This window comes from Capsicum annuum, chromosome 7 (genome assembly GCF_002878395.1).
Source record: "Capsicum annuum cultivar UCD-10X-F1 chromosome 7, UCD10Xv1.1, whole genome shotgun sequence".
NCBI lineage: Eukaryota > Viridiplantae > Streptophyta > Magnoliopsida > Solanales > Solanaceae > Capsicum > Capsicum annuum.
In genome coordinates, this window is record NC_061117.1 from 85,847,627 (window position 1) to 85,864,076 (window position 16,450).

The following is a 16,450-nucleotide window of genomic DNA, read 5'->3' on the forward strand; positions in this document are numbered from 1 at the left end:
GTTTCATGCATGAACAACACTGACTGACTAATATCAACGTGGGAGTGCCAACACACATATATAGAAACTGGGACTGTGAATACGTCATAGCATGACCTGTAAGCTAATACATGGTTTACTGATAACTGTCATGACTGATACTGAAACTAATAACATGGACGACTATATCTAATAGTCCTGTATATACTAAAATCTGAAGAACACCCTGAGTTCTTTTATTGAGACTGATACTGAAACTGTAGGAAGTAGTGTTTAACCGACATGCCCCATGTATGCCGTTATGGCTATGCTGGGGTCCAATCTCTGCCCCGACTGGAGGGGTGTCAATACCGTGCCATGGGTAAGGACAGCCTATGAGTGACCCTTATCTGGCGGTTACCCAATGAGAACGGTGGGAACCCTAAACTGACGGGCTAATCTACCTCATCAACCCTAATCTAACGGGTTAAGATGTCTCAACCTACGCTGGCTACATAGTTCTGGAACACAAGGATGACTACTAAGAATCAAACCCTGAATTGGCGGGTGAGTTCCCATCCTTATGTTCACTCGGTGCTAACCTCTACTCCCATCTGGAGGGACTGGACATTAATAACTGACTGTGCATGACTTAATCTTACTGAATTCTGTTGACTGGCGGAATGTTACTGATATCTAACAACTAACTAAGATCATGAGGTTTTCCTAAGTCACATGACTGACTGAAGTGTATGGAATCATAGATTGAGTTCGGATATCGTTAAACATGACATGGCTCTAGGCACACAGCTATAGTTTTTGGGTACAAGTACTCTTAAGACTCGATAGGAGGAAATTGACACATATGACATGACTTGATCACAAGATTTGAGTCCACAATTCACAATATCATAAGTAAGGATTTCATAATAGGAATGATTCTCAACAAACAATCCCATGATTGGGAATGCATACAACACGTATATACTTGCATGGCTTCAATAACATGGTCATTCCATATCGCAACAATATCATGTGCATCTCGTATAACTTCTTCAATTCAAGACAATAGCAAGGGGATCACATTGAACATAAACTTAGAACATCGAACAGTCATTTAGGACTTATTATGTCATAAAAGCATGATTTCTATTCCCTTAGGTATTTTCACAAACACCTTACACGCATATCTTAGGCATAGGATCAAGATTACAAATATTCAACCACTAATTTCACATATTTATACATGAAATACCAACATATCCTCACAATAAACATACAAAGATCTCATCTTAGGCATCATCAAACTCTAACCACATGAACATCAACCACCAACAACATAAACATCATGATAAAAAATTTAGAAGATGGTTCTTGAGCTTCATGGATGAAAGGAGTCTATTAATCAACTCACTCATACCTTAGAAGGAAGATTCTTGATGATTGACGGAGGAATTTCTTTAAAATCGGATCTTCAATCTTAGTTACGCAACCCTAGTTGTTTTTCTATTTTAGTGCTCTTGGATAATGAGATTTTAGATTATAATAGGGTTGTAATATGTTTAGAAGCTATATATTTCGTAGGGTTAAGTTTAGGGACATGTAAGGAGTGTTAAAAGACTTAATTACCCTTAAAATAACTCAAAACGAAGTGTTTTTGGCACCTAGAACTGACTTAGGCGGCACCCAAGTGATTTCCTAAGCAAGGTTGGGCGGCGCCTAACCAATCGCCTATGTTTGGTTGGGCGGCACCTAACCAATCGCCTATCCTTACTATCTCTCACAAAAATGGGCATAACTTTTCACTCGGTTATTGGATTAAGGTGAAATTGGTATCATTAGAAAGATGATTCGATTATCTACAATTTGGTTGTTATAAATAAGACAAAATACCATATTAACATCAAGTTATACTCGTTCAAATATGTCCCTTAGAAAATAGAACACTAAAACTTGATGGATTTAAAAACTCTTAGCTTGTATTACCTTAAGTGACTCATATGAATATGCTTAATGCATCATAAGCTATCCTATCACTAGGATATTCATTGTAAGTCATGTACTCAAGTATGAATCACAGGATAGGAGATTTCATACGTAGGAATACTTATTCACTTCCTAGCTTAGAAACATCCAGGGTACTACAGCAGGTACCAGTCATGGGTTAGCTTGTGGTCTTTTAGGACCGTAAGCACCGTGTGGTGACCAGGGTGTATTTTGGGATCATTACAAAAATATTATATCTATTTTACTAATCATTGTCCATGCTTAAAAAAATTAATCACTGCAGCAGTACTGTTACATCAATAACTGGGCAGTATATAACTTTTTATGGGTTTTTGGGTTTCAGCTCAAAAAGTATATCCCACAACTCTAGGGGGAATTTTCCTAGTTCTTGGGTTAGAAAACATCATTGAGGTAAGATTATTACTCCCTTTTAACATTGATTATTCTATTATTCTTTTAGAATCAATCGAACGAAGAATCATGGTGAATTTCTTGTGATTTAGATGCAAGATTCATTAAATTGGGGGGAAAACCTATGGTCATATGAAATTTCTTCTAAAATTAATTTTAGATTATAAATTTACTCTTCCTTGTATGAAATTGTGGTACAAAAATATTGACTTGGATGTTTAGAGATCTTGAGTTTCATAAAGGTAGGAACTTTATCTTTAAGATTGCCTTAATTAAATTGTATTGAGTTTGATAGAACTAATTAGTAACTAAAACAACCTTTTGGTTTTTTCCTTGATAAGGGTAAAATTAGCTGGTTTGAATTCCAAAACTATTTATTTAAAGAACGTATTTATTAGATTGTTGAGCATTTTGAGGTTCAAAAGAAGGGAAAGAATATATAGGGTGTGGCTTGCTTGCTCCAAGATCTTTGGTTGAGGTAGTTTATGAATTCCTAAATAGTCAACTTTATTTAAAGGCATATAATAACTGTATGAGTGGGAGATTTCATGTCTAGTCCTGCGGGCATGGAGTTAGTATGTGTAAACCATGGAAAGATTTTGATTATGATTTAATTGTATGATATTATGTTTGGTATGAATCTTTTGATGGTTGTTTGAAAATTCTCAAATTAATTAATTATTTTATAAAGTTTTAATATGTGAATGTGAATGCTAGAAGAAGGATTACGTGACCTAACAATCTATAAAACTATTCTTTATTACCTTTAAAATGGGATTAACTCGATACTATGTATATTACGAGTTTGAGATATTCCAGGTAAAATATAGTAAGGAGAATTGATTATGATAAGGTAAGGTGATTATGTAACTTATGAAGCTAAAGTCAAATCTTGCTAAGTTCTAGAATGTAAGATGTGTGAAGGTGTATGACTCAAGATAGAATTGTAAGTTCAAAAGAGTTGAGTGGTTGAATAATCAACTAAAAGGGATAGTATCCTAAACTTTATATGATTTAAGTATTAGGGATATTATCCTGAACTTTATATGATTTAAGTATTAGGTATAGTATCCAAAACTTTGTCATAACTTAAGTATAAGGGTTACTAATTAGTAAGTAAATTGTCTGTTCAATATGAGTAAAAGAGATTTAGCTTGGTGAATGTAATAGTTGGTGAATGCAATAGGATGATGATTCAGAACGTAGATATCAACCTTGGTGAAATATTTACTGAATAGATACCCAATTTATTGGTCTTCAAACCTATAATTATTCATTATTGAATTTGATTATGCTCGATTGAATAAGTTGTGACTTGTACTTCGGTCATACTTGTGTTTTGTCAAGTTAGTGTATATTCGTTGATATATAAAATATTGAACTTGTAATTTGACTACATTTACTTGGTCATCATTAATTTTAAATTCTGCTTTGATCGTTGTTGCTGCCATTTGATTTCAATTGGATACTCATTATTCACCTTCAAGAACTACTTATAGTTATTTATTTTATTGCATATTTATACATATAGTTCATATAACTTGTTATAAAAGATTGGGTACCATGACGGTTCGGATATGGTTTTTGATGATGATGGTATGTTGATTATATAACTTCCTGAGTCTGTACCCCGGACGCTACACGGTGCTCATAATCTCGAAGAACCACAAACTAACCCATGAAGGGTACCTATTGCATTAACTGAATAATAATACTAAAATATGCAGAAATTAGGCTGAAAATGTGTCATAAGGTTAATACTGAAATAAACTAAATACAGTATAATAATACCAAAACTGAAACTTCTGTCTAAAAATACTCTAGTCTAAAAAGCCTCTAAACTATTTGAAAATATAGAGTTGATGGGACCAGTCCCCAACTAACTCTGGCTACTGAAATATTGAACTGACAATTATGTCCTCAATCTATGAGGACTCACTACTAACTATGACTGCTGAAAATCTGTAACTGCTAGATAACAAAAAAAAGGTATGCATTAGTACTTTGAATATACTAGTATGCTAAGTGATGTAGGATGAAATCCATGGGTTCATATGTATGAACAATACTAACTGAATGACATGAGTATAACTGGATGAGAGTACATACATGAATACGTAAACTATAACTGAGATCGTGGTAGCAATGAATAATAAATCTAAATTTTGATTAATTGATATCTGAGTATACTAATACTGAATTACTGGTAACTGAATGACCGTATCTGATAGTCTTAATTCTGTGGAACTATACCAAGTCTCGTATTGAGCTGAGTGACTATATCTGACAGTCCTAAATCTGTGAAACTAAACTGAGTTCCGTATTGAGACTGAATCTAAAACTGACACAGTGGGAAGTAATTATCTTACCAACATGCCCCTTCTCAAATTTATTTGTTGTTCAACCTCTAACCCCTGTTGGAAGGGTGTCAATACCATTCCATGGGTAAGGATAAGTGCTGAGTCACCATCATCTGGCAGGTGCTCTAAATAAGAATGGTGGTACCCTCAACTGGCAGGTAGATCACCTCATCAACCCTCAACTGGCATCTTGATGTCTCAACCAGCGCTGGCTATAAAGTTCTGGAATTCAAGGACTTCCTCTAAGGATTTCACCCTCTACTGGCAGGTGAGTCCCCATCCTTGAGCTCACTCAGTGCTGAATTCTACTCCCAACTAAATAGAAACTGGACTAAATTCTAAACTGTACTAGGCTAGACTGAACTGTTACTGATCCTACTGTATAACTGAACTGAACTGATTTTATTGAACTGAGTTGTACTGATTCTGAGTTCACAGAGTTTTCCTAAGTTCTGTAACTGATTAAATTCTACTGATAGAGACATGACTGAATCTACTATATGACAGACCATGGCTCTAGAAAAGCAGCTAAATTGTCGGGCATGAAATGTCCCCAGGAATCGATAGCATAAACTTAAAAACCATGGCACAACTAACTACTTAGTCGTCATTCATTCATTTTCACATTTAAGCAAACACTTGCATGACATGAACTTGCATACATACTAACATGATATAATTTCACTATTCAACTCACATGGACAATTCATCAAACACTTATGGGGTATAATATATGCACATAATACTAAAACAACATATAGACATCGTGATTCAATTCCAACTACACAATTCCAATAGTTTTAACATGAATTCACATTATAAAACACACATATCAATTAACTCTACATGAATCTTGTAATAAATCATGAAATAGAAACCCAATTAAGTAATAATCATGAATGCACTTTAATTCAAATCATGGAAATCATGAAATCACTCTACATGATCTTTAAAAAAGTTTCTTGGACTCCAAGGGAGGAAAGAACCCTTGGATGAACAATTCATATACCTTATTGCCTGAATTCTGAAAGATTGGTGGTGGAATCTTGAGTGTTGAATTTAAAATTTAATCTCCTCGGGTTTTTATTCTTGAGTAATTTGTGTAAAAATGAATATATTTTTCTAAAAGAGGGATAAATTTTGTGTTATGGAGGCTGAAGGAAGTGAGAAAAAGATCCAATTACCCCCAACGACGCAGATTTCTAATGACTAAAAATTGAATCATCGACGCGCAGACCGACGCACCGCATCATTGGCATCAATGTGATGGCCAATGCGCCGCGTCGAGTCCGTGTTGGTTCACTAGAAATTGTACTGAGCTGAGGGAAATGTTATCTATCGACATGATGGATGACGTGACGCGTCGATATTGCATCGATTAGCTATTTTGGTCACTCGAACATGGTCTAACCAAAGTCCAAAAAATCTGAAACTTGTCCAGGAACACTTATTGACATTATGATCATGAGTTAAATCAAATATCAAAATTTAATGGACGTAAGGGTCATCAAATTAGATTGCCAACTTTTGAAGGATAAAATAATACTAAGTCAGAATACTTAGCTAAAAAATTTTAAGTCTCGGACCCCCTTCAACAAGCTTAAAGGACTGAATTAAGCTAAGAATTTTGTGGGGTCTTGCAATATCTACCCCTTGTGAACATTTGTCCTTGAATGAGACTGACTAAGCTGAGAATACTAGTAAACTGAACTTACTTAATGGACATAAACATCCAAAACATGATTATATGACTTTCAGTTTTGTTATACTGAATTTCATACTAAACATGCATATCTGATGCATGAGTACATGACTGAGTTAATTCAGGAATGCATGACTGGGATTACTGATAAGCTGAGTTTCTTATACTGAAGATACATATTTGATGCATGAATACTTGACTAAACTGACTTATGAACATATGATTGAATAATAGTAACTGATACCAAGTTTGTAATGGAAAATGTGAGCATGAAATTGAATAAACGTAAGGAATACTATTACCATAAGTTACATCTAAGTTTACGGATAAGAGGTGATGGTACTTGGTCCGCATGTCTGATTTTGCTTCCTAAGTAGCTCCCTCAACAGCCTGATTCAACCAAAGAACTTTGACTAGAGGGACTTCTTTGTTCCTCAGTCTGTGAATCGAAATAATCAAGAATTTCGACAGGGATCTCTTTATAAGAGAGGTTGTTCTGAATATCTGTGCCCTCTATAGGGACTACGACTGCTGGGTCACCTATGCATTTCTTATGAAAGGAGACATGGAACACTGGGTGCATTGAAGCTAATTCTAAAGGCAACTTGAGCTCGAAAGCTACCTTTCTGAAATGGATGAGAATTTGGTAAGGACCGACATATCGAGGACTGAGTTTCCGCTTCATTCCAAACCTCTTCACTCCTTTCATAGGAGAGATTTCCATAAATAAAAAATCACAGATCTCCAACTCGAGATCATTTACTGAATACGCATGAATGGGAACATGAGAACATAACTGAGCCTGAAAGATGATATAGGAACTGAACATCACGAATAGAACTGAGCCCCTGAATACATAGCTTACGGCTGATATTTCAACTTATGGGTCCACCTAAGAGTAACCATCACTCCAAACTAAATTCATTATGTGAAGAGAGGATGGAAGGTTTAGGTCATAAAAGCTTGGGGATTATAGTGAATCTCCCCCTTAGGACATTATGTCCCTTGAAAAATAGTGACTTGGCTGAGATACTGAGAAAAAACTAAGTTGATGTACAGGGCACCTATGAACTAAATCATACCCATATATCAGGGATCTGAAACTGAGGCATGACACCTGAACTGAGCTGAACTCTCAACCACATGTGAATACCCCGATTTGCTAAACCAAAATGCTACACGGTGCTCATGTCCCTAAAGGACCACAAGCTAACCCATAACTGATATTTGTACCCGTATACTACATAAAATACTGACTAATGTGGAAATATGCACTTAAAGGCCATAAAGTTCAATACTGAACATAACATGGATGAGATAACATCTGTGAGATAATACAATACCTAAAATAAAATTGTAAATACTAAAGTCTGGAACAAATAGCCTGCATCTAGTCTGAAAGCCTCTACTATCTGAATAATCTAAATAAGGAGTTGATGGGACATGTCCCCAACTAACTCTAACTAATAACAAATCAATGAAATAATGGAAAAATAATTATGTCCTTGAAGGATAAGGACTCACTTCTATTCTGACTGCTGAGACTTGAATCTACTGCTGATCTGGAACTCGTGTCTCTGAACCTATCATGTAATATAAAAGGAAAGCACCATAGCACAAATATGTCTGTACAATAGACTATACTAAGTATACATGTGAGGTAGGCTAATGCAAGGTTAACATGCATGAATAATGCTAGCTGACTGTCTAATATGAATGCGAGAATGCATATATAAATACATAACTATAACTGACACTGTGATATTATGATTAATAAATCTGAATACTGATGACATGACATACTAATAACTAATATAACTAATAGCATAAATAGTTGTATCTGAATGTAATTGATAACATAGGTGACTGTATCTGATAGTCCTGAATCTGATAGAACTATCTGAGTTCCTTACTGTATCTGAGTTGACTGTATCTGACAGTCTTGAATCTAAAAAACTATATGAGTTCTTTTACTGAGACTTGTACTAAAACTATGGGAGGTATTATTTAATTGACATGCCCCTGATACGCCATTATGGCTGAGTTGGGGTCTAATTTGTAACCCCAATTGGAAGGGTGTCAATACCGTGCCATTGGAAAGGACAAGTTGTGGGCAACCCTTATCTGATAGTGTCCCCAAAAGAGAACAGTGAGGCCCTTCTTTGACAGTGCTTATCCATCTCATCAACAACCCTCATCATATAGTGTTGATTTCTTCACCTATGCTGGCTACATAGTTTTGGAACACAAGGATGACTTCTAAGGATCACACCCTCATCTGATAGTGTGGTCCCCATCCTTGGGTTCACTCGGTGCTAATTCCTACTCCCATCTGAATGGACACTAAACATAATTTACTGAACTTAACATGAGCTGAGTTACTAAGTTCCGTTGACTGATGGAATACTACTGATATCCGACAACTGACTAAGTCATGAGATCATGGAGATTTTTCCTGCGTCATAAGACTATCTAAATTCTAAGGATTCATAGCTTGACTGAGAGTATAATGAAAACATGACATGGCTCTAGGTATATTTCTAATGTTTCAGGTATGAGTACCCCCAGGACTTGATGGAAGGAAACTGACAAACCATGACTTACTTGAATACATAATAATCATCAAAATACATTTACTGAAGTATTTCATCAAACATGTGATAGGCATAAACTTGTACGTATATGGGGATTTCATGATATTATGCTAATTAGACACTTTCCCTTTAGCTAGTCATTCAACCAACATAATGTAGGCAGAGAATATGTAAACAACATTACACAACAATTAACTGTCGTGATTCATTCCAATTTAATCATTCAAGGGTTTAGTCCTAGGGTTTCATGAATCTATACCAATACAAATCAACCCATATGAAATTTAACACTCATTCATGGAATACAATTCAATTACTCATTAACATGAACAAAACCAGCCCAATCATAAAATTTATAAGGAAATCCATAACTTAAATTTAGAAAAAGGATTCTTGGGCTTCATGGACGAAAAGAGTCCATGAATGAACACTATGCATACCTTAGTTCGTGATTTCATGAAGATTGATGGTGAAACCTTCTTGAATTTGAATCCCCAATAGAAACCCTGGATTATTCTTGACAGAAACTAGGGAGAAAATAGTATATTTTTGGTGAAGAATAGCTAAATCATGTGTTATTGGGTTTAAATAGGGGTAGAAAATTGAACCTTTTAACCCTAAATGTTTCATTTAATTTTAGTAAAATTTTCCCAAATGCCATTTCCTCTTGTGGAGTGGTGCGCCACTGACTAATATGGCACTTTTTTACAACGGGAACTTGAAATAGTCATAACCTCTTACCCGGTTATCGGATTTAAGCGAATCATATATCGATGGAAATCTTATTGAATTTTTCACATGACAAAAAGTAAAAATCTTGCAAATTCCTCATGGAATAATTATCATTAAATTTAGAAGCTAATACTAGGCATTCTTGGGATGAAATTTGCTAGAAATCTTTGGGGTATTACCACATGGTTGCTCGATCTTGAAATAGTTACATTCGTGAGACTTTGGATAGTGTGACTCGATGGAAAGATGAGAAACCCAACCATACTAACATTGTCTGCCAAACTGTTAAACTAAATTGCTAGTTTTGCAGACTAACTTATGCTAACAACTTATATTTCACTAGAGCATTCCTTTGACACTCTTTCTATAGAGTTCTAGTGGCTTTAGAGAGAAGGGAAATCTTGGCATTTTCTAAATAAACATCTTAATAAGAAATCACCACATGGCTGTAGTTTTGTAATATGGAGCAACACCTACAAACATCATTTAAGATAGAGTTATAAGTCTTATGCACTAAAACAACTAGCTTTTAATCTTAGCCACGCTTCTTAAATATTCATTTAACTGGAATTTCTACTTCAACACTGCATGTATTTCACTTAAGTCTACCAAAATATTCACATGGGCACTGAGCACGAATGCATAAACATACTAACTTATCTAATTAACTGAGTGGCTGATAACTTAATACTGGTTATGTAGGATTGAACTGTACTTAGTCTGGACTGATACTGCATAGTATTATGCATATGTGGTCAGGACTGACTGAGTAACATAAGATAACTGAGCATGATTTCGCAAAAACTATATTATTTGAGAATGCAATACCAAGCGTATAGCATGATTCTAAAATAGTCTGTAAACAGAGGTACTGAAATACTAATAACTAAATAACTGATAACTTTATGCTATGGTTAAGCAAATTTGAAACTAAACTAAGTTACTGATCTGATTACTGGACTAGACTAGGACTGAGACTATAACTGAGACTGCAACTGAGACTGTACTGGAACTAAATGCTAGTTCTGATAACTCTACCTACTAAGGTCTGATCTAAATTGAATTTTCCTAATATGTTCAAGCCTACTCAAATCTCTGAAATGCATTTAGCCACTTACATATCAACATGACATTCAAGCCTATCTTCATAACTACAACCTCATGTAAAACTAGGATGCAATAATCTTTTCTTAACATGAAACATTTACTCTCTCCCTTCTAAGCAACTATTTATCACTACATAATTTTGTAAGGAGAGTCCACTAAAGGATTAAAACATGGGAACCTGAGGTATGAATAAATGTTATACCAAACTCGACACTTAAATGATGTTTGAGGAACAGAATGTCAACACTATAGATTTATAAAAAGATCTAAACTGAGGATATGCATGATGATATCTGAATTTAGCCAATCGCTAGAAGTGTAGCATGGGTCATGGGAACTGAGCGTACTGTATAGCATGACTGGATACCTGAGTCATGATATACATGACCTAATTTTGGAGTTTTTGTATTAATGAAACATTCATAACACTGGTTGAATTGGAACTCCTTCTACTAGGAACTATAAGCGTGCATGATTGCTAATGTGCACGAGTATGGGCTATGATCATAGAGCTAACATGTAAGAAATGAATAGGTATCATGATAATTGATGGTCTTTGAGAGTCTGAGATGATGTATGGGTTCATCCTCATTATGGGAATAGACAAGAGTATCATCTATGTAGACTATCATAAATATGTCTATGTACTACTTGAAAACACGGTTCATCAAGTCGATGGAAGCTATTGGGGCATTAGTAAGACCAAATAACATGACTAAGAATTCGAAGTGACCATACCAAGTTCTGGAAGCTATTTTTAGAATGTCAGATTCATTGACTCTGAGCTGATGATAGCCTGATCAGAGGTCTATCTCAGAAAAGTAACTGGCACCCTGAAGTTGGTCAAACTAGTCATTGATTCTAGGAAGTGGATACTTGCTTATTGACCATGACTTTATTTAGTTGACGGTAGTCCATTCATATTCTGAGAGAATTGTCTTTCTTACGCACGAATAGATCTGGTGTACCCCACGAGGACACACTAGGTCAGATAAATCCCTTATCTAGGAGATCCTTCAACTATTCTTTTAATTCTCGGAGTTCTACAAAAGCCATTCACTATGGTGTAATAGATATGGGTTGAGTATCTGGAAGAAGGTCTATTCCAAAGTCGATTTCCCTTCGAGAGGAACTCCAAGGAGATCTTCGAGAAACATATTTGGAAATTCACATGCTACTGACACTGATTTAAGAGGAGGGGTTTCTAAACTAGAGTTCGGGACTCAAATGAGATGGTAGACATATCTCTTAGATATCATTTTTCTTTCCCTTAGGTAAGAAATAAGTTGACCCCTAAGTGCTGAAGTACTACCCCTCCACTCTAGGAAGGGCTCATTCAGAAACTAAAATTGGACAATTCTATTTCTTTAGTCGACTAAGGCATAGCAAGAATGAAGCCAATCTATGCCGAGAATGACATCAAAATCAGTCATCTCTAATTCAACTAAGTCTGATAAAGTGACTTTCTAAGATATCATAACCGGACAGTTCCTGTATACCCGCTGGGCTATGATAGATTTATCCATTGGGGTAGAGACTGAGAAAGGCTCTTCTAGAATTTTGGGGTTGGCTTCAAAATCAACAGCCGTAGATGCAGTAACAAGAGACAAAGAAACTCCTAGATCTAGTAAAGCATAGATATGTAAATGGAAAAAGTTGTAACATACCAGTGACCACATCAGGAGAACTTTTCTAATCCTGTCGATACTGAAGAGCGTAGAATCTATTTGGGCGTTGCACACTGGTGACACTGGATGTGGCACCCTGCTAGTTAGGTGACTTGACTGAGCTGGGAGACGATTATACTAACTCTGGGAACCTGACTGAGGGCAATCTCTGACCCTGTGGCCTGGGTTTCTATATCCTAAACATACACCACTGTCAGCTCTATAGATACCCTGGTGGTTTCTGCCATATTTCTCGCAAAAAGTATTAGTTCGGCCACTTTTTGGCCTAGACGTTCTAGCCCTCTTATTCATTCTCCCCTTTCACTACGCCTCTCCTATTTATGCTGTGGATCATGAACTATAACCTAGATAGGACAACAACCAGCTGATTGTTTTGACCAAATACTGAATGAGCTAAGGTAGTGAAAACAACCCTAAATTCAGCATGAGAAACATGCCTATTCATGGGATCTGCCTAAATGGATGGGGGGTTGATTGGTTTTATTAATTTTTTTATTAGCTTCTCTAGAAGACATATTCTGGAAGCATAAGGAAGATATGAATTAGACTGATACCTTAACTAGAGCTCATTCTCACTCGCACGACATAAATACTGAAAGAGGGGAAACTTTTGCTAAAATATCTCATAGCCTCTTGTTCATAAATGTTGTGCGCTACACACCTATGCATAAGACTCTACTAAATACGGGTTTTAGACTTTATAGGACTCTATTGAATCTTAGGCTCTGATATAAAGTTTGTAATCCCCCGATTCTATACCTTGGATGCTACCCAGGGCTCATAATCCCAAAGGATTACAAGCTAACCCATGACTGGTACCTACTTCATTAACTAAATAATAATATTAAAATATGTGGAAATTAGGCAAAAAATATGCCATAAGGTTCAATACTGAAATAAACTGATTACGGTATAACAATATCAAAACTAAAAAATCTGTCTGAAAATACTCTAGTTTGAAAAGGCTCTAAACTGTCTGAAAATGTTGAGTTGATGAGATAAGTCCCTAACTAACTCCGAATACTGAAATAAAATTGAAATACTAAAATGATAATCATGTCCTCGAGCTATGAGGACTTACCAATAACTAATACTACTAAAAATCAATAACTTCTAGGGATGATCAGGAGCCCGTGCGTCTAAACCTATGATATAAAACATCATAGTGCAAAAGAAAGGTATGCATCAGTACTTTAAATATACTAGTATGCTAAGTGAGGTAGGATGAAATGCGTGGATTCATATGCATGAACAATACTGACTGAATGACATGAGTATAAGTGGATGAGAGTACATGCATGAATACGTAAACTGTAACTGAGATTGTGATAACATTAAATACTGAATTTGAATACTGATTAACTAATATCTAAGTATACTAATACTGAATTACTAGTAACTAAATTATATTATCTGATAGTCTTGATACTGTGGAACTATACCGGGTCCCATACTGAGTTGAGTGATTGTGTCTGACAGTATTGAATCTATGAAACTGAATTGAGTTTCGTATGGAGACTAAATATAAAACTGAGACTGTAGGAAGTAACCATCTAACCGACATGCCTATTCTCTTATTGGTTTGGGGTCTAGCCTGTAACCCTAGTTGGAAAGGTGTCAATACCGTGCCACGAGTAAGGACAAGTATTGAGTCACCCTCATTTGGCAGGTGCTCTGAATGAGAATGGTGGTACCCTCAACTAGCAGGTAGATTACCTTATGAACTCTCTACTAGCAGGTTGATGTCTCAACTTATGCTTGTTATGTAGTTCTGGAACATAACGACTGTTTCTAAGGATTTTAGCCTGTACTGGCAGGTGAGTCCCCATCCTTGGGTTCACTTGGTGTTAAATCCTACTCCTAACTGAATAGATACTAGAATAAATTCTATACTATACTATGCTAGACTTAACTATTACTGATCATATTGTATAACTTAACTGAACTAATTTTACTGAACTGTGTTGTACTGATTCTAAGTTTACTAAGTTTTCCTAAGTTCTGTAACTGACTGAAAGTTACTGATCGAGACATGACTGATTCTACTTTGTGATTGACCATGGCTCTAGAAAAGCAGCTAAATTATCGGATATTAAATACCCCCAAGACTCAATAGAATAAGCTTAAAAGACATGGCATAACTAACTACTTATTCATCATTCATTTATTTTTGCATTCAAGCAAACATTTGCATGACATAAACTTGCATACATTGTAACATGATATAATTTCACTATTCAACTCACATGGAAAATTCATCAAACACTTGTGGAGCATAATATATGCACATAATACTAAAACAATATGTATACATCATGACTCAATTCCCACTACACATATCCAAGAGTTTCAACATGAATTCACATCACACATATCAATTAACTCTACATGAATCTTATAATAAATCATGAAATAAAAACCCAATTAAGTAATAATCTTGAATACACTTTGATTCAAAATATGGAAATCATGAAATCACTCTTCATGAGCTTTAAAAGAGTTTCTTGGACTCCAAGGGTGGAAGGAACCCTTGGATGAGCACTTCACATATCTTATTGCTTGAATTCTGAATGATTGGTGGAGGAATCTTGAGTCTTGAATTTGATATTTAATCTCCTAGGATTTTTGTTCTTGAGCAATTTGTGAAAGAATGAATATATTTTGCAAAAAGAGGGATAAATTTAGTATTATGGAGGCTGGAGGACGTGAAAAAAATATCCAATTACCCCCAAATACGTGGCTTTTTAATTACTGGAAATTGAACCATCGATGCTCAGATCGATGCACCGCATCATTGGCATTGATGCGATGGCCAACGCGCTGCATCGAGTCTGCATCGGTTCACTAGAAATTGTATTGAGCTGAGGAAAAAGTTATCTATCAACGTGATGGTCGACGCGAGGCATCAAGATCGCGTCGACTCACTATTTCTGTCACTTGAACATGGTCTAAATGAAGTTCAAAAAATCTGAATCTTGTCCGAGAACACTTATTGACATTCCTGATCAAGAATTAACCCAAATATCAACATTTAATGGACATAAGGGTCACAAAATAATATTTCCAACTTTTAAAGGACAAAATAACACTAACTCTGAATACTTAGCTAGAATTTTCTAAGTCTGGGACCCCCTTCAATAAGCTTAAAGGACTGAGTTAAGCTAAGGATTGTGTGTGGTCTAACAGATGAAGACGATAATGATATTGAAATCATGATGGTTATAATAATAAGAATGATATTTATGAGGTTGAAAATAGAAATATAAAATGCACACATTTTGCATTCATACATTCATTCATTTGCATTTGAATGTACGTTTACATTTTTATGTGTTTGATAGTTCTTGAATTTGATCTAGTTATTTTGATGACACGTCATGGTTCCTTGAATGAAATAAGTTTTGTTTATGTCATGCCTTGGTTCCTTGTGTGGACAAGGTATTGATGATATTATGTGGTTCTTTGTGCAGATCGATTATGTGATTTGACATTGTAGCAGAGTGTGAATTTAAGATACCTTCTAAATTTTGTATAAATATAGCTCTCTTATTACTAGAGTTGTAAACTTTATATTATAGTTTCCTATATTGTAAAGTTGATGAGGATAGTAATTATCTTGGTTGCTACAGTCTTGATGGTTAATGGTAGTATAATGTGGAACAAAATTTTCCAAGAAAAAGGATTAAGAAAGAGTGTAAAAGTATATAGACTAGATATAATAAGGTAAGTGCATGAGAATTGAGGGTTAGTTTATTTTATAGATGGTAGTAAGTTATTCATGACCTAAGGGTAAATTAATATTTCTTAAAACAAAAAGAAGATGATAAAATAGGTAGTTAGTAAACTAAGTGTGCTCAATTATTAAGCATATATGCTTTTCATTATCATTCG